The sequence below is a fragment of the Gossypium hirsutum genome, chromosome D07, assembly GCF_007990345.1.
Source record: "Gossypium hirsutum isolate 1008001.06 chromosome D07, Gossypium_hirsutum_v2.1, whole genome shotgun sequence".
NCBI classification, from domain to species: domain Eukaryota; kingdom Viridiplantae; phylum Streptophyta; class Magnoliopsida; order Malvales; family Malvaceae; genus Gossypium; species Gossypium hirsutum.
In genome coordinates, this window is record NC_053443.1 from 45,098,988 (window position 1) to 45,126,603 (window position 27,616).

The 27,616-nt window shown below is 33.5% G+C and overlaps 1 non-coding gene across 1 annotated transcript; it reads right to left on the reverse strand.

The window, feature by feature from the left end:
* Positions 1–3,479: 3,479 nt before the first annotated feature.
* Positions 3,480–3,585, reverse strand: LOC121219639 (small nucleolar RNA R71). The gene has a single exon (XR_005916529.1). It is a non-coding gene; the product is annotated as a small nucleolar RNA R71 (small nucleolar RNA).
* Positions 3,586–27,616: the final 24,031 nt, after the last annotated feature.

The window sequence follows — 27,616 nt, forward strand, 5'->3', positions numbered from 1 at the left end:
GCCCACATACCGATATTCTTACATCTTTTAATCAAACAATAATGTTTCCAGTTGCGAAAATATGGATTCAATTTTTATGCACTCGAGCCTCTCCTACTTTGAATGTATCTAATGTCAATGCTTTTCGAGTATTTTTACTTTATGCTATTTTGTAGAGAAAATAGGTATGCATCAGAACATGGATCTACCTAAACATGAAATGGTGCATCAGTGGTAAAAAAGTGGGATTTTCTTCCCCCACTTAGTGACTACCTTTTGTGCAAAAGAGTAGGGATTCCAACGGTGTCCACTGAGCAGTCTATAAAGCCATCCCGAAGCATAGTTGGAGATACAATGTATACACAATCCATAGAGCTTTGGACGAAACAAATAAAGGACTGGAACAAAAGCCAACAAGAGAAGACGACAACCCCCGCCTCATCTCAAAGGAAAGAAAAATAAAAAACTTGAAAAGAAATTTGTGAGAATAGTTTGGATTGGATGAGACATTGGATGCAAGAGTCAGACCCATTTTTCTAAGAATTTGCATAGCAGAATAACATTAGAGTACCCAATTATTCATCGTATATGTTTAGCCCAGTGCATCTTGAGTAGTAAGAAGAGTTGCAAGAAAGAAAAGAACAAAAAAAGAGCGAAGATGAAGAGTGAGAGGAAGATGAATAGATGGACTTTGAGGAGGATGATTAAACTTTTGGTTTAATATTGTAACTATTGGGATAATTTTTAACTTTTAGAAGTAGGATTAACATTATATTTTTATTTTTCTGTTTTAAATTTTCTATGTAGGAACCCTACATGAAAGAAGTACAACAATTGCGAGCTTACAACTATCAAAGGAGAAAGCACCCACCAATAGCTTATGGAACTATCACGATCAATCGGGTAACTTCTTTCTTTATCCTATCAGGGCTACACATTGAGGGAAATGTTTTCTCTAAAGTGTTGGGGTAACATGGAAAATTTGTTTCAATTATTATCTTTTTCTTTTAATCTTTATTGTCAATTGTGTGCTTGAGCTTGTAGAAATACAAGTGATTGGTTAGGAGCATGTATTTAGGTTGATTGTATTTACTATAAATTTGGCATGATAGTAAATGATATTAAATTTTTTATTATTAGACTACTAAGTTTAATATATTACACTGTGAATAGGCATTAAGCAATTGAATGTATTACATGATATAAAGAATACAGTGAAACAAGCAGGCTAGTACTTATGATAAATTGTTGAAATTGTGATTGTTTGAGTGATTAAATTTGTGCATATTGAAAAATCGAGGGATGACCTAATGCATTGTTTGGTAATTTCGTTGGGACAAGGGATTTGGAAACATGATATGTCTAATTCAGTGCAGAAAATGAAACTAGATTTTTGCACTTTATGAGCTTGAAATTAAGCAGTATCTTTTGGATCTTATTATGTTTTAGTAAGTTTTGTTAAATTTAATAAAATGTGCAAATTGAGTCTTTTATTGACCTTAGGGGCCGAATGAGGCCTAAAGGTGGCTAATGAACTTTGTAAGTGTGTAGAAGACCATGAGAAGGCGTAATAAATAGATATTGGTCGCTATGTCACAACACAGAACGTTCAATGTCGCAACATAAGGAGTAGAATAGAGAAATCAAAGAACTACCTTCGATGTCGCGACATAGCCTAAGGGTGTTGCGACATACCCCTGAAGATATCCCAAAGAGGAGTATACTGACTCCTATGTCGTGACATAGGTCCTGGTGTGTCACGACATCAACTCTAGAGAGTAAATAACACGAACTAGAGGGCATTTTAGCCTGCATAATCAAACTTAAAGCTCAGGAACATCAATTAACCTAGGGTTAAGGACAACAACCACTTGAAATCTATAAATAGGCTCCTTTGTCAAATGTAAAATAGACCAATTACTTAGCTTAGTTTTCTGCTTTTAATTTCAGTTTAGCTGCTTTTCCTCTTTAGGTTGTAGATTTATGTTTAAGTTGTTCTTGTTTATCTTGAGAGATCTGATTTGTGGAGACAGTCAAACTATGTGGATTTGATTTATTTTTAATACATCTCAGGCATTTTCTTAAACTCTACACTTCAATTCATTTATCATGTTTTCTCTTTACATCAATTCCATATTGTTTATAAAAACCATGAGGAACTAATTCTTCTATGGGGGGTTAGCGAGTGAAGGTATGATCCATAAAATGTTTTGTAGGGTTACTCAATGGATCATCTTTTTGGGAAAGGAAGAACTTAAAACCCTAGGCCTAGAAACACTAGGAAGTAAACAAGGAGGGAATTAACCCAAAATTGGTATCGCCTATCTGTGAACACCTTCACCCCAAACCAATCTAGACTGTGGGTTTAGAAGATAAGTAGTTCTTGTTGACTCATTATTTGAGTCAAAGATCAGAAGATCCTACTAGGATAGCGGCTAGTTGATTGACGAGGGACCCGAAGTGATTATTGATGGGAAATACCGAAGCAAGCTAATCACCCATAATCAAATTTGATTTATCCTATTGTTTGATCTCTTGAATTTTATTTCTTTATGTTATTTTATATTGTTATTACAAAAAGATCTTAAAAAATCTTTTTTATTTTACTATCGTACTATAACCAAATTAATGTACTCATTAGATCTTTCGGTGTTTAGGTTAAAATTGATCTAGCACTCGCCTCTCTTAGGTACAATCCTCAGAGTACTCACCTACTCCGTTGTAACTATAATACAAATAGACCTGTATACTTGCTGATACCACTTCATATATCTATATCTTTTGCTGTAATATTCACATTCTAGATGTTAGTACGTCCGGAGGTGATCAAGTTTTTGGCATCCTTGCCGAGGAGGCAACGTCACTAGTTTGATTTTAATCTTTGGAGTTAATAAGGTTAATTTGGAAGTTTTTAGGTAATAGATACGGTTTTATTTTCTTTATTGCTAGTAATATTCTATTTTTGAGTGTATTGTATGACTCATAATAGGGGAACACCTATGCAACAGTCATAGATCTAGAAAGAATAATCTGAAGAAATTATCGACAGCAACAACAGCAGCAGTAGATGTAAGATCCATCACCACTCGCTGAAGGCAATGTACCATGCAAGAATCCGTTGCTGGAAAACACTAACGATAATGCCCTAGGAGATCCACCAGCACCACTATAGCTACCCCTGAACTTACACATGGCTTGAAATGAGAGAACCCTAAGGGGTTATGCATTACCAAGTCTGGACATGGTTCAGGAGAGCATAACAAGGTCGGCTATTACAATTAATAATTTTGAGATCAAGCTGGCAATGATTTAGATGATCTAGAATAATATGCAATTTAGGGGCAAAATGATTTAGATGATCCAGAATAACAGTTGTTTCCCTTTTCTTAGATTGATAACGTCTTTTCTTTGTTAGATTCGCAAGCACCAAGTCTATCATGACATGGAATGAACTCACTGGAAGTTCGTACAGAAGTTCTTCCGTATTAGTAAAGCGGTTCAACTAAGAAGAGAAATTGTTGTCTTTAGACAGATGGAGGGAGATTGTTTTCATGAAGCTTGGGAATGTTTTAAAATGTTGATTCAGAAATGCCTACACCATAAATTCCCTGAGTGGTTGTGATTGCTTGTGTTTTATAATGGGTTGGATGCGAATACCAAATCCAGATTAGACGGAGTAACATGAGGAGATCTTATGAACATTGACATACGAGGACATGTACAAAATCATTGAGAACATGGAGTTGAACTCCTTCCAGTGGGCGATTGACCGATTTACATATGGCTAGAAAATTGCTACAGTAAAAGCTACTCAAGTGGATAGACTCAACTGTATCAAATCTGAAAATAATGCACCGTCTATGGGTGGAGGAGACAAATTGCTCTTCCATTACATCAACAATCCTGTTGAAAATGTGAATTATATAAGAAATAAGGGTGCAAACCCTTATTCAAATACCTAGAATACCAGCTAGAGAGATCACTCGAATCTGAGATAGGAAGGAAACCAATGAGGAGGTAGTAGTTTGAATAAAACCAAAAATACTAATTATCAACCTCCTTATTTGTAAAAAAACTCAAGAAAGGGTCAACCCAAGTGACCATATTGCATGGGGTCAATGGCTGGATAGACTCAAGGGAGAGATGAAGTCAATGAGAACAGGCGTAAAGTAGGTGCAACCTGAGTGCACCAACTCAACCAGAACATTGACAAAACATGAATATCAAATGAGGCAATTGATGAGCATCATGGGTGACATCAAAAGGAAAATTAGCACTGGTATTCCTAGTAATATAGAAAATTTAGAGGGAAGATAAGGAGCATGTGAAAGAAATAGCACTCCAATTGGGCAAAGTACTGAGTAGCCCAAAAAATCATACTCCAGTGGTAAATATGGGGAATATTGACTGCCGTCAAGAGAAATCCCTAGAAGCTAAAAATGAACCAAAGCCAGAGGAGGAAAGTCCACCAGCAATTGAACTAGAAAAAAATCATTAATTATTATGCCATTACAAAAGTAGGACAAAGATCAATTTGTAAGTTTCTTAAACTTGTTCAAAACATTAAATGTAAACCTACCTTTAGTAGAGTTAATTGAGAAAGTTCCTAAGTATGCCAAGTTTTTAAAGGAAATCATGTCTAGGCGTAGGAAAATTAAGTTAGGAGAACAAGTTAATTTAAATGCCTCATATAGTGTTATTATTACAAGACTGGTTCCCAAAATTTTGAAAGACCCAAGAAGTTTTACTATTCCTAGAGAGATAGAGAGCATTCATTTTAATAAAGCTCTATGTGACTTAGGAGCTAGTATTAATTTAATGCCTTAATCTATTTTTGAAAAACTCGGGTTGGGTGATCTCAAAGCTACCAAGATAACACTACAATTGGCTGACAAGTCTTCAGTACATCCAAAAAAAGTACTGTCTCATGTGAATAAGCTAAGCAAATTGTGCAAGTGTACATGTTAGATCAAGTAATAAAGTGATAAGTGAGATCCTCTCCATATGGATTGGTTAGCAATAAATTGGTTAAGCTATTATAAAGAAGTGTGTTTAATGTTATGGCAAAAACAATAATAAGAATGTAGAGATAATTAAGGAATATTGATGTGTGTAATATGTGAATTCTAACAAATAAATGAAAATGCTATGGCAAGACATGAGTAAGTATGCAATGGCAATTACGAGACTAACTATACGAATAATATGTAAACAAGTAACAGTTAAGGATATGAAAATAGAGATGCTACAGAAAAGGTTAAAGGAGCTACAACGTTGAATCATAAGGTTGGGATTACTGAGAATCTACCCTTATTAACCAATAATACCTTGGCAAAATCAATCGTATTCTCCTGCTCGAAGGAGATCTAAAATAACCTGCTTGTTTCGAGAGCAAGACTTCAAGTTACCTTTCCTAAAGTGATATATGTCTATAGGCCTTTAGCACAGTACCCAACATTGCTTTGTTTTCTTTCCATATGGAATGTTGCTCTATGTCTATAGACTACTACTAACATTCGGTCGAATATTTGCTCATATCATTCAATTTTGATCAAACTAACCTAACCTTATCAGTATTAGCTTAGTTTCATAAACATGCTATACATTCATCTATGTCTAGAGATTATACACATGTGATTCATAAATACCATTGAAAGAACAATAACTTAAAACTAATCTAGGCATCGGCCATTAAAGGAAATAAAGTTTTCATCAAGCAATCCCAGTCCTATATGATTAACTTATGGGTTGGTAAATAAAATCAAAATTCAAAATAACATTCAACATCATTTTACTCAATTAAGATCAGAAAGAAAAAAATAAAGAAGAAAAGGAAGAACCTAGGGAAGATAGCATTCGCCTATCTAGCCCACAACTCCGATGACACATTATATTGTGATTGCCTAGAGGGACTGCCTTCTTCTTCTTCCATTCTAACTCTGCCTTGTTCTCAACCGTTATCCTCTATTGTTTTCCCAAGACTTTTTTCCAATTCTCTCTCTAACTGTCTACTCCTTTTTAATTTTTATTTTTGGGTTTATATCTCCTCCTTTAGGGTAGACCCATCATCCCATGATCTTTTTCCTTTTTTTTAGGCTGATTTTCTTGGTACACATACAACAAAGGTTGAAAACAATTAAGTGTTAACTGGGTCATTTCCTGGCATTTCCACGACATTCATGTTGGAAAACTATCCAACCTTTTGCCACAACAAACCTTCCCTCCTTTTCTTCTTTTCCAGATTCTGCACTTGCCACTTAACAAAAAAATCCTTCTCGAAAACAATTAAAAGTAACATGTAATTACATTTAAGCACAATCCAAGCCTTTTCATTAAATTCCCTAAAAACACTAATGGAAAATCCTAAAATGTAACTAAACTTACATAAGTACATGCAATTAATCAAGTCTAAAGGCATAAAATATAACTCATTTCAACATTTAACACACCCCCAAACCTGAGTTGTTTCTTGTTCTCAAGAAAGATATGCATGAATGCATATATGCAAGACTTTGCCATCATAGATAACCATCTTGATCTACCATTCTACTCAAACAAAAATATATACATCAGTTCTCAGTTCTTAGTAATCTTCTTTCTCCAAAAACTTGCTAAGGTGTTAGAGGTTTGCTCAACAAAGGTACTGCAGAAAATTTCATCCTAAAAACAAAATTTCCTAAGTGCTCATGTGTGCTTTCTGGCCATAGTAAGCATCTCCTAATTCACTTAGTTCTTTTTTTTTCTAAACTCAAGTTGCTCTAAGCCTACTCAAAATGTATATATGCTATTCATATTTTTTTCTTATTTGTTTCAAATAAATGTAGGGGATTTAACATGTCACAAAATTCTTTGATTGAATAATCACAATGGAGCAAACATTGAATTACCGAGTTCTCAATCATGTCACAATTTAAATAAAAATCACTCTTTAGGCTAAAACTTTTAACTTAGGAGATGGATGGAGCAAACAACTACCTCTTTAGCTTCTCAGCCTATTACTACCATGGACGACCCCTTGTTTTTATTTTTATTTTATTTTTTATTACACACTTTTACTCAAACTCACCTTTAAGTAATGTTTTGGCAATTTGACTGAGTTTGGCTTCAAAAGTCCATAAGTTCATTAAAAAGACACTCGCTATAGTCCAAAACTAACTAAGGTTAGGACATCTCATGTTTTGGAGTTAATTTTCAAGCAACTCTCCAAAACTAAATTCACCTAATCTAGTGTAACATGTTCTAAGTGTATTGAAGAATTTAAGCTCATCATCGAACACACAAGTAATGATTGTGCTCATCATGGGCAAAACAAACCATGACAATTATGTGTGCCATGGCAAAATGAATGATAGGAGAACCAAAATTTAAAACATGCTCAACTAACTATTTAATGTAGTACTAAATGCTCAATACACCCCCAAACCTAAGGGATGCATTATGCTCAATGCATGTACAGATATACAATAGAAAATGTCATGGAAAAATAAATGAAATGATGTATGGAAGGGAAAAGAACTTCCCTAGCTTGCACCAGAGAGTAGTTACTTTATTTTATTCTATGAGTGGATTTACGTGCACTATGTTTATAGCGTATTTTCCTTTTCAATGATTAGAGTGGCACATCCTCTTCTTCATCATCAGATTTGGTGATTTCATCAATAATTCGATTGATCTCACGATCATGTTCAGTCATTGGTTCAGTAAAGGGAGGTGGAACAGCTGCAATGCTGTCCACTGGTGGTACAACTGTGGGATTTGGTTCTTCTTCTTCCTTACAATTAGCTGCAATATTGACTAATTCTATTTTCTCTATTTCTTCTGGTTTTTTGTTTTCTTTCTTGGTAGTGGCAGGGTATGTGGGAACAGGGTCTATTTCAGTTGGCTGGGCTTTACTAACCCCTTCTGTTACAATTACTGTAATTCTTTAGGGGAGTCTAGAAAATCAAGCATTGGCTTGGTGAAATTCTTTTGAAGGGACCTTTTCAAAGCATCATCCCTCTTCTCCATACAGGTCCAGTAGAAAGCCAATTTGTCATGCACATCTATCAAATCTACAATAAGCTGAAGCTGCTGAGTCTTAAAAAGATTATTTTGCTTCTGCAACTTCGTCAATAAACTGAGCAATTGTTGCTTAAATAAATTGTTAGAAGTGGAGGTGGTTGCAGTAGCAAATGTTGGCATAGAGGATGTTGAGGCTGAGTTAGGAGGTTATTGCTGTGGCAAATCCTCCCCATAAATCTTTTCAATAATCAATCTTGTAATGGTCTCTTTATTTGGGATAGCATTCTCATTGGCTTGGACTGACACATGAACATGCTGGCAAAGCGCAATGATTAAAGAAGGAAAGTTTAGACTCTTGACATTCTTTTGTGTGCACCGGTGGAATTCATTGAACATAATCTTATCCAGATTAATCTTCCTACCCTGCATGATGGAATGGAACACCAACATCCACTCCTTAGAAACTGTTGAGTTGTAGGTAGAAGGGAGTAGGCACGTCTTAAGGAAATGATACCAAACCCTGCACTTGGGCTTCAAAGATACCCTTTCCACGGTGTAATAATCTTTCCTCGACATCGTCCATTTAGTTCCCGCTACACAAATGTCTTAAAGAACCCGGTTCAACCCATCAATAGTGAGTGTTGCAGCAAACTGGGTATGCTCATCTTGGATATCAAAAAGACCATACTTAGCATTAATAGTGTCCTCATTAAATAGGAAAGAGACTCCTTGCACATATAAAAACAACATTTGGGGAATTAAGGTGAGCATAGAACTCACAATCAATATTGGTTAGAACATCCTCTGGATGCAAATAAAAAATTTACCATCCATGTTGCTCGACGATAGAAGAAACGTAAGAGTCGTATCCCATGAAAGGCTCATCTTTAAAAAGAAAACCTTTTTTCCAAGAAAAAAGGTCGCTTGGAGATGTTGTTCTGGTACTGCTCTTTTGTCACAACGTTAAATAATGTGCAAGGTGGCATAGCAGATGATTGAGGGGTAGATCGTCTAGCCATTGTGGAAAGTTAAGGTAAAAGTTTGTATAGAAAAAGAAGAAGAAATTTGAAGTGTTTGAAGAAAGAACAAAGAAGCGTGGAGAGAAAAAAATTAGGGTAACTGTAAAATAACTTAAGAGGTTAGGGTAAAATTAAATGACGATAAAGTAAGGAGTAACTGGGGTATGACGTAAGTGATGGGAGGCCAATAATTATGGCCTGAATTTGGTGTGATGAAAATTTTGAGGGAAAGTGAAAAGGTTATAGGCCCAAATATTTTAGAAACAAATTCCCAATGGGCCAACGGGTATCATATGGCCCAACCTCACAATTGCCATTATGAGATAGTATTGACGGTTCAGAAAAATTAAATGTGCAGAGTAAGTTTTGTAGCATGGAGAAGGGAAAAGCAAAGGGAGTTTTTTTGGGGGAACTGTGAAGTGACCTAGCCCTAAAACATGAATTTTGGCTTTTCCACCATGGGCTACCCAAGTAACGTAATGGACCCAACTGTCCAAAAATCTCTCCCTTGGACTTTTCTGTCTGATCAACCCATATTACCTCATACCTCAACATCCATTTCCCAGTTTTTCGTGGCATAACTCTCTTTCACGATGATGTAATAGACTCTAGTTAGTGGCACAACTGATAAGTTCGCATTCTTTATTCTGTCTCTAGAAATCATGGAAAGAACTTCTTAAAGATAAAAATAGAAATAGAAGCAACATGAAATAATTAAAGATAACTAATAGTAAAAACGAAATTAAAGTAAATCAATTAAGGAAAATAAAAATAAAAAATATAATTATTAGCTCAAATATCTCAGAGGTTAATGGATTGCTTATCTCGATCCATATGAGCACCCCAGTAATGTTTAAAGCGTTGTCCATTAACTTTAAATGTGATCCCCATTTTTGTATATTTGACATCAACAACTCCATGAGGATAGACTTGAGCTACTTCAAAGGGACCTGACCAATGAGATTTTAATTTACCAGGGAACAATTTGAGCCTAGAGTTGAACAACAACACTTGTTGTCCTAGTTCAACTTGCCTTGGCATAATCCTTTTATCATGCCTCCGCTTGGTCTTCTCCTTGTACAGCTTAGTGTTCTCATATGCTTGTGCCTAGAATTCTTCCATTTCATTTAGTTCTAACAACTTGTTATGGCCAGCAACTTTCCAGTCCATATTCAGGTTTTTAATAGCCCAAATGTTTTCTGCTCTATCTCAACCGGTAAGTGATACGGCTTCCCAGAAACAAGCTTAAAAGGTGACATCCCCGACTGTGTTTTAAATATTGTACGATAAGCCCACAAAGCTTCATCCAATCTAGAGGACCAATCTTTTCGAGTTAGATTCACTACTTTTTCCAGAATTTGTTTAATTTCTCTGTTAGAAACCTCGACTTGCCCATTTTTTTGGGATGATATGTCGTGGAAATTTTATGTTTTACCCCAAACCTAAGCAAAGCATTAGCAACTAATTTGCAATAAAAATTAGAACCTTCATCAACGATAATGGCTCAAGGTGTACCAAATCTTGTGAAAATGTTCTTGTGTAAAAACATCAGCACTGACTTAGTATCATTTGTAGGGAGGGGTACCGCTTCGACCCAGTTAGAGACATAATCCACTGCCACGAGTATATAGAGATTGCCAAATGATTGTAAAAATGGACCCATAAAGTTGATTCCCCAAACATCAAACAGTTCAATCTCCAAAATATTTTACAGTGGCATTTCGTGTCTCTTAGATAGATTTCCTATCCTTTGACAACGGTCGCATGACTTATAAAATTCATGGGCATCCTTGAAAAACCTCGGCCAATAAAAACCATATTGGAGTACCTTGGCAGCAGTTATCATTCCTCAAAAGTGTCCTTCGTAAGGCATTGAATGACAATGTTGTAGGATGCTATGTACTTCTTCATCAGGTACATACTTCCTAAATATCTGATCAGTACATTGTTTGGACAAGAAAGGTTCATCCCAATAAAAATGCTTGGCACTATGAAGGAACTTTTATTTTCTTTGATTGTTGAGCTTAAGTGGCAGCAACCCACTTACTAAGAAGTTCACTATATCGGCGTACCAACATAATGCCATGGCAACCAACAGTCCCTCATCTGGAAAATTTTCTTTAATAAGTTGAATTTTTTATATCTTCATTTCTAGCTTCTAAACTTGACAAGTGATCAACCACTTAATTTTTAGTCTGTAATACCCCTAACTCGTATCTGTCGCCGGAATAGAGTTACGGAGTATTACCAAAAAATTTAAAATTTAAAACATTCATTTCTAAACATTTCATAAATCATGTTATAATCCATTAAAATACATGCATATTGTCCCTTATACGAGCCTTCGAGGCCCTAAAAACACTTTAGAAATGAATTGGAAATAAATAAAAAAATGTATAGGATTTTTGGGAAAAAGCTAGAATTCTTCACACTACAGGGGTCACAAGGCCGTGTGACTCACACAGCTGAGACACACGCCCGTGTCTCTGGCCATGTGGAAATTCGAAGTAGGGACACATGGCGGTGTCCTAGCCCGTTTCCATGCCCATGTAACTCTCTGACTTGGGTCACACAGCTAAGCCACACGCTCGTGTGCAAGGCCGAGTAACTCTGGGAATGGCCTGACGCGCCTGTGTGTCAGGCTATGTGCTATGCAGTGTAATTGCCTAACTTGCAACCCTTTGAAACCTACAGGGGACATACCGCTTAGATACACTCCTGTGTCTTAGGCCATGTCGACAAGAATTAGGCCATTTTCAAGCCATTTCCCTCACCAAATTATGCACACGCATAACATCTATTTCAAGCATTCAAAGTGTACCTAAAATATGCATAATAAAGATAGAACAAAGTGTTACCAATTCATACAACCAATATGCCTTAAGGCACCTTAATCACAAGTTATTATACTTAGCCATTTATCAACTCAACATTTGCTACTTAATTCCATACCAAACCATACCACCCCAGCCACATTCAAACATACCAAAAGAGCCATTTATAACATGTATACAATTGACCATTCTAACATACACCATTTAAGCACCAAAATGCCAAAATATTAACAATCATAAAGCCATATATACATGCCAACATAACAACTAGCCAATCACCCAAAATGCCATATTTACAAGCCAAACATATTGGTCATTTCACCAAAAACAAAATACCTATACATGCCATTATAACCAAGACTTAAAAACATCAAAACGTACAGATATAGTTGGTGGATAGTGTGATAGGTCTTCGACGAACATAGAAAATCACAAGGTAAGCATATAATGCTTAGTAAGTTCGTAATACATAAACAATGCTTACTAATACAGTGTATAAGCTTAAAATAAATATGGATCAAATCTAACACAAGCTTGGCACAAGCTTAAGCATCACCATAAATCCAAATTAATGCTTAATCACATAATTTCAATATCAACATATGATAAAATAGCTTTCTTAGGTTTAAAACATATGAATCCATACTTCCCACCATCAAGCATCCACATATTTCCTACCTTCCATACTAACAAAGTAAATTGCATCATAATTTCTTACCGAAGCTCACACGAAGTAAAATCACGATGGTTGTCACTATCCCTTATCATAGTTTGATAGCCGAAGCTATCCCTTTTCATAATTTGATGGTCGTCACCATCCCTTTTCATAATTTGATAGTTGAAGTTATCCCTTTTCATAATTTGATGGTCGTCACCATTCATTTTCATAATCCGATAGCTGAAGCTATCCCTTTTCATTGGTCGATGATCATCGATATGCCGTTGGAATTTTCCACCAAAACAAAAATTGATATTATAAAATAATAGCATTTAAGACATAATTAAAAATGCTATTTAAACGTAAGAACTTACCTCGACAATAAAATGTAGAAACAGAGTCGATTAATCTGAAGCTTTCTCTTTGCCTCGATCTAAAGCCGTACGAGGTCTATCTTGATCTAAATAAATAAATTTGATCAATTTAATAGCCATTCTATTCAATTCAATCCAAATCACATTTTAGAAAAAAATTACAGTTTTCTTTATAATTTAGCCTTTAAGCTGTGAAATGAAATTCATGCAATTTCATCCCTACCCAAGGCTAGCCAAATTTCATATAAGCTCAAAGAAGCGAACACATTTCATTATTTCACAAATTACACCATGAATAGTTCTCATTTTTCAATTTAATCCCTAATTGACAATTTCATCAAAAATCACTTAACAAGAGTTGTTTATCTAACAAAAAAGATTCATTTTCTTCATCAAACATCACAAAAAACATGTATATATTCATGGAAAAACCCTAATCTTTTAAAATTTTTGCATATCAGTCCCTAGGCTAGTTAGATTAAGTTACAATAACTCCAAAAACATAAAAATCTTTAAAAACGGGATGAAAAATGCTTACATGCAAAATGTAGCCTAGCCGAACATTCAAAGCACCAAAAATGGTGTTTTCTTTCTTCAAAAATCAGTGGAAACTAAGTGAGAAAGACGATACCAAAATTTTTGTTTTGCTTACTTAATCTTATTTACTTATTTACTCCTTTAACCTTTGTTTTTAACTTTAAAAATCATTTAAACTATGTCTAAATATGTTGACCAACTAAACAAATGGTCTAATTACAACATAAACCCTCCAACCATTTAATATCATAGCTATTTAAACCCTTTAGCTTATAGAATTCAATTTTTGCATCTTTTGCAATTTAGTCCTTTTTATCGAATTAAGCATGCAAACGGTAAAATTTCTTAACAAAATTTTTAACTGATACTACTAACATGTTGTAGACATTAAAATAATCATAAAATAATAATTCACACATCAGATTTGTGGTCCCAAAACCACTATTTTGATTTCACCAAAAATATGTTGTTACAACTCTCCCTCTAAAGGAATTTTCGTCCCCGAAAATCTTACTATAAATGATGTTTGGATATTATTTTCTCATATCTTCTTCAAGTTCCCAAGTGGCCTCCTCTATACTGTGTCATTTCCAGAGAACTTTTACTTAAGCTATGTTTTTATTTCATAATTCTTTAACCTCTCGAGCTAAGATTCTAATCAGTTCTTCGCTATACGACATATCTGGCTGAATTTGAATTTCTGCTAGTGAGATAACATGCGAAGGGTCTGATCAATACTGTTGTAACATTGATACGTGAAACACATTAGGAATCTTTTCCAACTTTGATGGCAAAGCTAAATGATACGCTACTAGCCTGATTCTTTCAATAATCTTATACGACCTGATAAATCTCAAACTTAGCTTTCTTTTACGACTGAAACAAAGAAATTTCTTCCAGGGTGATACGTTCAAGAATACTTTATTTCCGACTTGAAATTCAATATCTTTACGTTTTAAATTTGCATACAATTTCTCTATGTCTGAAGCTGCTTTCAAACTATCTCGGATTGCTTTCACTTTTTCTTCAGTCTTTGAAATCAGATCAACCCTGTGATTTCTTTTCTCACTAAGCTCAGTCCAATACAACGAAGTTCAACATTTATTACCATACAAAGCTTCGTACGGTGCCATCTTTATGCTCAATTGATAACTATTATTGTACGCGAACTAAACCAATGGTAAATATTTCTCCCAGTTGCCTTCGAATTCTAAAATGCAACACTGAAGCATATCTTCTAGTGCTTGTATCACTCATTTGGATTGACCAGCTGTCTGAGGATGAAAAGTAGTATTAAAATGTAACCGCGCACCTATAACCTCCTATAACTTACTCCAGAATCGTGACGTAAACCGTTGATCTCTATCCAAAATAATAGAAACTGGCACCCCGTACAATTTAACAATCTCAGTAACATAAAGCTTGGCTATCCTCTCAAGAGAATAATCTATACATACTGGAATAAAATGTGCAGACTTCGTTAGATGATTGACAATAACCCAAATTGCATCTTTCTTTCTCAGAGACAAGGGTAATCCCAAAACAAAGTCCATCGTGATTCGCTCCCATTTTCATTCTGATATCATCACTGGCTGTAACAAACCTGAAGGTACCTAATGTTCATCTTTAACTTGCTGACATACTAAACATCTCAATACAAATTTAGAAATTTCTCATTTTATACCTGACCACTAGTACATTTGTTTTAAGTAATTGTACATCTTATTACTACCAAGATGAACAGACAAGCTACCACTATGAGCTTCATGCAAAATCTTCTGAACGAGCTCTGAATTCTTCGGTACGCAAATTCTACCGCTAAAAAGTAAACAATCATTGGATCCAATATGAAAATCTGAATTAGGAGTTGACTCATTCTGTTTCCTTTTAGCTAATAACACGTTATCACATTTCTGAGCCTCGTAAATTTGTCGTAAAAAAATCGGTCTAGCTTTCAAATCAGCTAAGATTGAACCACCATTAGACAACACCAATCACGTATTCAATGCTCCTAAAGAAAATAGAGATTTTCTACTCAAAGCATCAGTGACTACATTCGCTTTACACGGATGATAATCAATGATCAAGTCTTAGTCTTTCAATAGCTCGAGCCGTCTGCACTGTCTCAGATTCATATCTCTCTACGACATTAAATACTTCAAACTTTTATGATCTCTAAAGATGTGACATTTTTTATTGTACAAATTGTGTCACCAAATCTTCAACGCAAACACAATAGCTTCAAGCTCTAAATCATGCATCAAATAGTTGTTTTCATACGGCTTCAACTATCTAGATGCATAAGCTATCACCCTGCCTTCCTGCATCAGAACATAGCCTAAACCATTCAAAGACGCATCACTGAAAATTATGAACTCATTACCCGAATCAAGTTGAACTAACACTAGTGCCTTGGTTAACAACGCTTTTAACTGATTGAAACTTTGCTAACATTTCTCAGACCACTTGAATTTTACATCTTTCTACAATAATCTCATCATCGAAGTTGCAATCATCGGAAATCCTTTAACAAACCTTCTATAATAATCGGCTAGTCCAACAAAGCTTCTAACCTCAGATACATTCCTTAGAGGTTTCCAATGAACAACAGTTGAAATCTTGCTCGGATCAACTCTGATGCCTTCGGTTGATACAACATGTCCTAAAAATCTAACATCCCGAAGCCAGAATTCACATTTTCTAAACTTGGCAAATAATTATTTTTCGTACAGAGTTTGTAAAACAATTCTCAAATGCTCGGTATGCTCAGCTCACCTCGTGAGTAAATCAAGATATTATTGATAAATACCACCACAAACCGACCTAAATACGGTCTAAAATTTATTTTCATCAAATCCATAAATACTGCAGGTGCATTAGTTAAACCAAACGACATAACAAGAAATTCATAATGTCCATACCTTGTTATAAACGCGATTTTTGGCACCTCAGAATCTTTAACTCGTAGCTGATAATAACCTGAACGAAGATCAATCTTCAAAAAATACTATTGCGCTATTTAACTAGTCAAACAGATCAAAAGTTCACGGCAATCGATACTTATTCTCATATATCAATCATTTTTCTTAACGAACAGAGAAAGTGCACCCTAAGGTGAAAAACTGGGTCGAGCAAAACCCCTATCTGTCAATTCTTGCAACTACGCTTTCAGCTCTTTCAACTAAGTAGGAGCCATTCTGTAAGGAGCTATCGATATCTGTGATGTTTCTAGGACTAACTCAATGGAAAACTCGATTTCTCTGATCAGCGGTAACCTAGGTAACTCTTCTGGAAACACATCTAGATATTCACGAACCACTGGAATTGATTCATGCAGAGTCAGCTAATCCATGCCCAAAATCACATCAAACTCATCAAATGGCAATAGCATCAGATCAGCCAAAAAATTACAACCACGAATCATTAACAGACAGTTTTTGCAAACCTTATCAACTAACACATAATGACCTAGGGGGTTCGATATTTTAACCATGAATTCAGTGGACTTAATAGTTAAATTCTTACTCGACACTAGATTCACGCATACATACGAATGGGCTGATCTCGAATCAATCAAAGTAATAACATTAGTATCAAAGATAGAAAATGTACCGGTAATAACATCTGGTGCTAAAGCTTCCTCTCGTGCTTGAATTGCGTAAGCTCTGGCTGGTACTCGTGCCTCAGATCTCATATCAGAGTCTTTTGTTCCAGTACAACTATTACTCGTATTTCTAGGATTACAAGGTGGTCTACCTCTTGCAGCAATATTGCTAGGTCGAACATTCTAAACTTTTTCTTTCTCAAGTACCTCTGGGCAGTCTCGAATAAAATGCTTATATGACCCACATCTGAAACAAGCACCATCTTTTGCCCTGTACTCACCAAAATGTCGACGTCCACACCATTGACAATCAGGCTTATTATCTTTAACATTGCCTACGCTCGTTACAGACGTAGCTTGGGCTTTGAACCTGGATCTTATATACCTCAGCCTCTACCAGAATATCCCACTGAAGCATTCAAACGGTTATAATGTTCTCTCAATTTCTTTGATGACGACTGATGTGACTTCCCTAATAATCTCTTTCTTGAATCTCTAACTTCATAATCAGCTTTTCTCTATTCTTTACTAATCTCCTCGGCTTTATGAGCATGACCAGCTAACACAACAAATTCTTTTAGTTCAAGTATCCCGACTAGAAGCTTTATATCTTCATTTAACCCTTCCTCAAGCCGTTTACACATAGCAATCTCGGTTGGAACACATCCTCGGGCATATTTTTTCAATTTGACAAACTCTCTTTCATACTCAGACACTGACATACGACCCCGTTTAAGCTCAAGAAATTCCTTGCATTTCTAATCAAGAAATCTGTAACTTAAATATTTCTTTCTAAACTTGGTTTGAAAGAATTCCCAGTCGATACACTTTCTCAGCACAACCGAAACAAAAGTATTCCATTACTGGTATGTTGAGTCTTTTAATAGAGATACGACACATTTTACACACTCTGTAGGTGTACAACATAACTTGTTGAAAACTCTGATAATATTTTCTAACCAGAATTCAGCTCTTTTCGGATCATCATCAACTGTAGCTCTAAATTCTTTAGCCCCATATTTGTGAATTTTGTCAACAGGTGATTTATTCACTCGCATTGGTTTCAAACCTTGAGGAACGACAGGGATCGGTTGGGGAATAGGTAGGGGTAGAGGTCGTTGAGCCACCGGGTTTATCCATATGAACACGGTAAACCACTAACTACTTATTTAGAAGAAAGCTTCCTTAGCTTCTCCTCCCCGGCCCTCAGATACGGGCCTTGTACCACTCGACCCTGCTCTATGAATAGAGGCTTGCGCGTTACTTTCTACTTCATCAGAGTCAGCTTGGTAGGATGACATTACTATCTGAAAACATATTTCAAAACGATTCAGGAGTTATCACACTATCATAGGTTATATAATGGCATGTATTTCTAGACTCACACAAACTACATTTAATCCGAGAATCGACTAAATCGTAGCTCTGATACCAATAAATGTAACACCCCTAACCCATATCCATCACTGAAATAGAGTAACGGAGTATTACTGAAAAATTTAAAACATAAAACATTTTTTCTAAGCATTTCATAAATCATGTTATAATCCATTCAAATACATGCATATTGTCCCTTATACGAGCCCTCAAGGCCATAAAAACACTTTATAAATGAATTAGAACTAAATCAGAAACGTATAGAATTTTTGGGAAAAGGTTAGAATTTTTCAAACTGTAGGGGTCACACGGCTTGGCCACACGGCCGTGTGACCCATGTAGTGTTAATTTTTCTATCTTTTTCCATGAAGTTTTAAATATTTCTAATTTAGTCTTGAATCGTTTCTAAAGTGTTTTTAAGGACCTGAGAGCTGGAATTAGGGATGTTATGCATTTTTTTTTGCAAAGATTATGAAATGTTAGAAATGAAAGATTTGAGTTACGTGTTTACGGTAATGATCCGTAACCTTAACTGACAATAGATACGGGTTAAGTGTAACACCCCTAACCCGTATCTATCGCCAGAATAGGGTTATACAGCATTACCAGACTTTACTAATTAATTTTCAGACTTTTCTTTTCATCAAGCATTCATATTTATAACTAATCAAAATTAAAACATTAATGAGCTAACGTTAACCAATTTCACTTGTACATGCCATTATAACCAAAATCAAATCATCCAAAATTATTGATAGAACCAATGGATAATGTGATATATCTCCAACAAGCTTCCAACTTAATCGAGCTTCCGATAATCATTTCAATGCATCAAATAATTATATGTATTACCAATAATAATTCAATTCCAATAATAAAACACACACACATATATATATAATATTCATTACCAAATAGCATTTACTTCAATTAAAATTATACAGAATATAGTTCATACGAACTTACCAGGTTAAATTGCAGAAATACCAAAATTTAGGGACATTTTGGAAATTTTCTATTTTTCTCAAATTTCCACCCAATCTTGATCTAAATTAATATTTCATTCAAGTTACTAATTTAAATGATAAAACAATTCATTTCATGCAATTCGGTCACTTTTTGACATTTTTGCAAATTTACCCTTAAAGTTTTACTTTTATTCAATTTAGTCCCTGAGCCTAAACGTGCAAATTATCCATGCTAGCTGAATATTCATATATATATATTTTCCTTCTCCTCCTCTCCATTCCACATCCTTAATTTATATAATACGCTTATAAGTAACATTATCTATGATTTTACTATTTACTTGTAAATTTATTCAAAATTATTCATTTGATTCATAGCCACTAAATTATTTTTATCTTGAGCTACAAAACTCCAAATTAGAATCCACTAATTTTCCCTGAAGATAGACTCCCATATTTTCATACCCTAAAATTTTTAGAATTTTTGGTTTAGCCAATAAGTACAGTTTAATCTTTAAAGTCACCTCTATTCTGCGTCTGACAGTTCTGACCCTTCTTCAATAAAACTTAATTATTTCTTTGTACAAAATTCAGATGATATCCCTGTTTGGTTATATTGAAAATATACTCTAAGGATTTGAAACATACAAATTATAACCCATAATTATTTTTGTACAATTTTTGATGATTTTCCAAAGTCAGAATAGGGGAACCCGAAATCATTCTGACTTTGTCTCATAAAATCTATTATATCTCATGATTTACAATTCCATTACTTACATCGTTTTTTCTATGAGAAACTAGACTCAGTAACCTTTAATTAAATATTTTTTTTCATTCTCTAATTTCATTTCCACAATTTATGGTGATTTTTCAAAGTTAACCTACTGCTGCTGTCAAAAACTGTTTTAGTGCAAAATGTTAATTACTAAGTTTATAACTTCCTTATGCCCTTTCTCTAAATATTTCCCATCACTTTCACTTATTTCTCTTCACTAATATATCAAGAACATAAGAATTTATATAATAAATCTCTACTCTGACATCTTTTCCATCCTATTTCAATAATATCAAACTTAAAAATATATTGAAATCTCAATGTTCTTACCTTGTACTATTGATTTCAACCTTTAACTTGATTTTCTCTCTCCTCCAGCTTCAATTTATTGAATCCAACTTGATATTCTAGCTCCCCATAGTCTCCTTGTTATCTTTCTCTCTTGATGGCTACGGAAATTCTTTTGATTTCTAAGTGAAAATGGTGAATTTTTTTGTGGAAGGACCAAATTGTAAAGAAAGCAAAACTTTCTTTCTTCTCTTCTCTTCTAACGTGAATTGCATGGAAAAGATGGTGGGTTGGTTTCTTTTCATCTTTCTTTCCACTTATATATACTAAATAATAAAATAATAAAATAATAAAATATCATTTTAAAAATTAAATTAAAATATTAATCAACTAATATTTAGTTATTTAATTAATCTAAAATATCTCCAACATCTTCATTATCTTCTAGATTTCTCTCTCTTCTAAATGACCATTTTGCCCTTTATGATCTTTTAAAATTCCATCCTTGAGTCATTACTTAATTGGTAAAATTACAATTTAGTCCCTAATAATTATTCACCTATTCAATTTGGTCCTAATTCATCCATTTTCCTTTGTTTCTAGATTATTCCAACCTTAAAATATTTTCACTATTGGTCCTTCAACTTTTCTTATTTTCACTTTAACCCCTCATATTTTGATTATTTACCCTTGGGCAACAAACTTTTCTCACTTTTGCGATTTAATCCTTTCTTGAATTGATATGTCATAATTTACTTCTTAATGTTGACATAACTCAAAATTACCCTTTTTATCACTTTATTTTCTTATTTTACTATATCAGGAATATTATCTTACTTTATTATTGTAGTAATTTTCGGGATATTACATTTCTCTCCCCCTTAAAATAAATTTCATCCTCAAAATTTCCTTGTTTTCTTTTGATCATGAACTTCATTTTCCTTTCCATAAGAATAGAAGACCTTTAGTAGATTACTTTTGGAGTTATTCATATAATCCTATGTTTCCTTTTTGCTCAATTTACAAGGAAATTCATAATTAATATACATTCTCAATTTTCTTTAAATATCAAACATATAATGATTTATTGGTATATATATTAATTCATACTTCATCTTCAAATTTTCAACAATAACAATTAATCTAATTAATATCGTATATCCTCAAACTGAATTTAATCATCTTGTGAACCTTTGGTTCATGTCCTTTATTTTCAGTCTCCATTTAATTCACAATTTCAACTTTCTCATTTCTTAAATAAATCAATTGATCAATTTCATTCGTTTTGTAATTTCACTTGTTTACACCTATTAACAAGTATGTAAGCAATAAATGCTTAGTAAGCTCGTATAAACTTTAATCATGTCCATTCATTTCAAATATGATATTTATAAATATCAAGAATAATTTAATATTGATACCACAATGCTCATGTGGCTATATTCATCAACTCACAAGGTAAATAAATCCACATCATTACTTGTTCATTTTATCCCTAGCAATATAGGATTTTAAACAACTTTATACTCATCCAAATTTCTTTATTTTCATTTGCATTTCTTTACTTTCCACACTTATTCCATATACATGACACACAAGTCATAAACATATCATTAAACCATGGTCACAAGCTAATGCATTTAACCAAATTTTTTCTTTGAATTCATCACATGATAAATCATTTCATAAGAAATTGCATAATTTAAACCTTACCACTTTTTAGTGAGCACTGGCATATTTTCACTTAAATACTTACCAATTCAATGCATTATATAAATAATCATATTACCATTCAACCAATAGCTTGGCACTTGCCTAAGCATCAAGCAACACCACTGGTTAGCGTACTTGCACATATTACATATAAATTCAACTTTAATAAACTTATTTTCTCAATATGTCACACTTGAGTTTATTACTTGTCTTAACATACATAATTTCCTTGTCAAATACCATATCAATATTAATTTAGAAATCTTTCATTTCAATCACGTAAGTCTCTTACCATTTCTTACTGAATCGAAGAATGGCTTACAGATATGAGTACATTGTTCTTTTCGTGTCGTAGTCCAACTATGGTCTTACACATGTATCTATACTACCATGGTCCAACCATGCTCTTACGTTCAAGGTGCCATAACCCAGTTATGGTATTATCCGTAAATTCATCCTTTGCCACTGAACGATTATACTCAATCCCGCGTTCAATCCAAACTGAGTATTAAATTCAATAATATATTTCTAATAATAATTCTTTCATTAGTTAATATCATATACTATCACATTGAGCCATTATTTGTCTCATAAACATTTAGTTCATGCTTTCTATTCACATTTTCATATTCAATTCACATTTTCAAATTATATTCCACTTAGTCATTACATGATCTCATTTATTTTTACTTAGTCAATTTTCCGATGAACACTTCGGAATAATAACAAATACATGGTGGAATCAGCACATAACAACCACCTTTATAGTCAATGGTACCCGGTTCACATAGTAGCCTACACATAGTACTATACATGTGACTATTTTTATCTGATACACGTAGTAGCCTGCACATAGTACTACACACGTGATCGAAGCTATCCGGTACGCATAGTACCCTACACATAGTATTACACATGCGGCCCATCATTCCGGTACACATAGTAGCCTGCACATAGTACTACACACGTGACCATCACTTCTGTCACTTCATTCGTATCCCTTTTTATTTCGAAGGTTCATTCGGAAATTTTCCTCTTTTTCTCACTTCTCTTTTTATCGATCAATTTCAAATTCTTGTCTTTCTTAATTTATAATAATACATTTAAATTATATAATATTTACACTATTCATTCCAGTCCAAAAATTATGTTTTTACCCCTAAAGTTTCACAAAATTACAATTTTTCCCTAGGCTCGTAAAATAATTTTTATTCAATTTCCTTGTATTTTAGAACTAGCCAAACCATTTTATGACAATTTCAATCAACAATTTTCACTTATTCACAAACTTATGACATATTTTACAACTTTTCCAAATTAGTCCTTTTAGGTGTTTTTATCGAAAATCACTTAGTTCAAGTCGTTTATCACACTCCAAACATTCATATTCTTCCATAAAACATCAAAATACATGCATATCACATTTACACTTTTCGCATAATGCTTTCAATATTATCAAAATTAGGTAAGTTGAAAAGTATCTCTATTTATAAGTAAAACAAATCTCATCAAGGTTGGGAGATATCACACTATCACAGGTTATATAATGACATGTATATTCCAAACTTTACATATGCTACATTCGGTCTGAGAATCGACTAAACCGTAGCTCTAATAACAATAATTGTAACACCGCTAACTTGTATCTATTGCCAGAATAGGCTTATAGAGCATTACCAGAGTTTACTAATTAATTTTCAGACTTTTCTTTTCATCAAGCATTCATATTTATAACCAATCAAAATCAAAACATTAATGAGCTAACATTAACCAATTTCACTTGTACATGCCATTATAACCAAAATCAAATCATCCAAAATTATCGATAGAACCAATGGATAATGTGATATATCTCCAACAAGCTTCCAACTCAATTGAGCTTCTAATAATCATTTCAATGCATCAAATAATTATACTTATTACCAATAATAATTCAATTCCAATAATAAAACACACACACATATATATAAAATTCATTACCAAATAGCATTCACTTCAATTAAAATTATACAGAATATAGTTCATACGAACTTACCAGGCTAAATTGCAGAAATACCAAAATTCAGGGGCATATTGGAAATTTTCTGTTTTTCTCAAATTTCCACCCAATCTTGATCTAAATTAATATTTCATTCAATTTACTAATTTAAATAATAAAACAATTCATTTCGTGCAATTTGGTCACTTTTTGACATTTTTAAAATTTTACCCTTAAAGTTTTACTTTTATTCAATTTAATCCTTGAGCCTAAAACGTGCAAATTATCCATGCTAGTTGAATATTCATATATATATTTTCCTCATTCTCCTCTCCATTCCACATCCTTAATTTATATAATATGCTTATACAGAACATTATCTATGATTTTACTATTTACTTGTAAATTTATTGAAAACTATCCATTTGAGTCATAGCCACTAAATTATTTTTATCTTGAGATACAGAACTCCAAATTAGGATCCGCTAATTTTCCCTAAAGCTAGACTCCAATATTTTCTTACCATAAAATTTTCAGAATTTTTGGTCTAGCCAATAAGTACAGTTTATTCTTTAAAGTCACCTCTATTCTGCGTCTGACAGTTCTGACCCTTCTTCTATAAAACTTAATTATCTCCTTGTACAGAATTCGGATGATATACTTGTTTGTTTCTATTGAAAATATACTCTTTAAGTATTTTAAACATATAAATTATAACCCATAATTATTTTTGTACAATTGTTGATGATTTTCCAAAGTCAGAACAGAGGAACCCAAATCATTCTGACCTTGTCACAGAAAATCTATTATATCTCATGATTTACAATTCCATTACTTACACCGTTTCTTCTATGAGAAACTAGACGCAGTAAAATTTAGTTTCATATTTTTTCATCCTCTAATTTCATTTTCACAATTTATGGTGATTTTTCAAAGTTAAACTACTGCTGCTGTCCAAAACTGTTTTAGTGCAAAATGTTAATTACAAAGTTTATAACTTCCTTATTCCCTTTCTCTATAATATTTCCCATCACTTTCACTTATTTCTCTTCAATAATATATCAATAACATAAGAATTTATATAAGAAAACTCTACTATGACATCTTTTCCATGCTATTTCAGTAATATCAAACTTAAAAATATTTTGAAATCTCAATGTTCTTACCTTGTCCTATTGATTTCAACCTTTAACTTGATTTTCTCTCTCCTCCAGCTTCAATTTCTTGAATCCAACTTGATATTCTAGCTCCCCATTGTCTCCTTGTTATCTTTCTCTCTTGATGGCTATAGAAATTCTTTTGATTTTTAAGTGAAAATGGTGATTTTTTTGGGTGGAAGGACCAATTTGTAAAGAAAGAAAAAATTTCTTTCTTCTCTTCTCTTCTAACGTGAATTTCATGGAAAAGATGGTGGGTTGGTTCCTTTTCATCTTTCTTTCCACTTATATATATTAAATAATAAAATAATAAAATATCATTTAAAAATCAAATATTAATAAACTAATATTTATTTATTTAATTAATCTAAAATATCTCCAACATCATCATTATCTTCAAAATTCCATCCTTGAGTCATTACTTAATTTGGTGAAATTATGATTTAGTCCCTCATTATTCTTCACCTATTCAATTTGGTCCTAATTCATCCATTTTCCTTTGTTTCTAGATTATTCCAACCTTAAAATATTTTCACCATTGGTCCTTTAACTTTTTCTTATTTGCACTTTAACCCCTCAAATTTTGAGTGTTTACCCTTAGGTAACAAAAATTTTCTCACTTTTGCGATTTAATCTTTTCTTGAATTAATATGTCGTAATTTACTTCTTAATGTTGACATAACTCGAAATTACCCTTTTTATCACTTTATTTCCTTATTTTACTATATCAGGAATATTATCTTACTTTCTTACTGTAGTAATTTTTGGGGTATTACATTAAGAGTGTTACATTTAGTGGTATCAGAGCTACAGTTGAGTCAGTTCTCAGACTGAACGTAGCATGTATGAAGTCTAGGAATACATGCCATTATATAACCTGTGATAGTGTGATATCTCCTAACTCTAATGAGATTTGTTTCACTTTTAGACAGCAATGTCTTCCAACCGAGCTAGTCCCAGTAATGCTGAAAGCGATACTCAGGTATTTGAGTGAAATGTTGCTAAGGATGAGTAGAAACTCATTAAGGTATTAATAAAAGTTTATAATGTTATGTTAATGATGAATGTTATGTTTTGTGTATACATATGATACTCAATTTTAAAGGCTTTACAACCTTCACCCCCTTACATGCACAGTGTTATACAACAAAATTTACAAGAAGTATGTTGATTAAGTCTGCAAGTGAAGAGCTAAAGAATTTAGCTATTGAATTAGTAATACTATGGTCAGAGCGAAGATAGTTCTATGAGAGATATTAGATTTCTTTTCTAAAGATCATTTATGATACGCAACATCGCTGTTAAAAAATAAGTTAATCATAGGTAATCGACTTATTCAGGTATGGTATCTAAAGAATGGATTAATTGGGATTTCTTTTGAATTGATTTTGTTAGTGAAACGTGATAATATGGAGTCATCAATGACTTTAGTAGTCAGTGGGACAGTGTTTGAACTACAAATGTATCTTAATTCAACGGTTATGGCCGAGTAACTTACAGCGATCTCCTTTGGGTATTCTATATGTTCTTTTATTTCCAGAGATATATGCAACTATTCATCTTCAGATGTGATTCTTATCATAAGAGAGTGCTAGTTAACCATAATGTTAGATGGAAGTACTGTTAATCTGGTTGATTATGATCGGCATTGCTCTATTTTTCTTTGGCATTCTATTCTATAATGACAGGTAGAAGATTCAACAATAAGTTTCATATGATGTTATTTTATTTCTTCTACTGGTTGATGCTCTAAATTATATATATGCAATGTATGTTGTCTCACAATTGATTCCAGTGCGTATGAGTGGAACCACGAAAATATACACACTTTTTCATGCCCCTTTTAACTCAAATTCATGCAGTTTCATTAAAATTATTGTCGAAAAATATATAATTATTATAAAATAATTAAATCACACTCAAATTATTAACATGTTGAATTTGATAGGCAGAAGTTTTGGGGCCAGAGTTAGTTTCTGATACCGAAGAGAAGGTAAAACTGATTCGAGACCGGTTGAAGGAAGCATCTGATAGGCAGAAGTCTTATGCGGATCTAAAACGTCGAGAGATTGAGTTTTCTATGGGGGATTTTGTGTTTCTCAAGGTTTCTCCATAGAAAAAGATACTAAGGTTTGGACAGAAAGGTAAGCTTAGCCCTAGGTTCATTGGGCCTTCCTGTATATTGAAGCGTGTGGGACCGGTCGCTTATCAACTTGAGTTGCCTCTAAAATTAGACCAGATTCACAATGTGTTCCACGTCTCCATGTTAAGGAGTTATCGCTCCAATACCACACACATAGTACAAGTTGAGGAGATCGAGGTTAGGCCAGATTTGACCTTTGAGGAAGAGC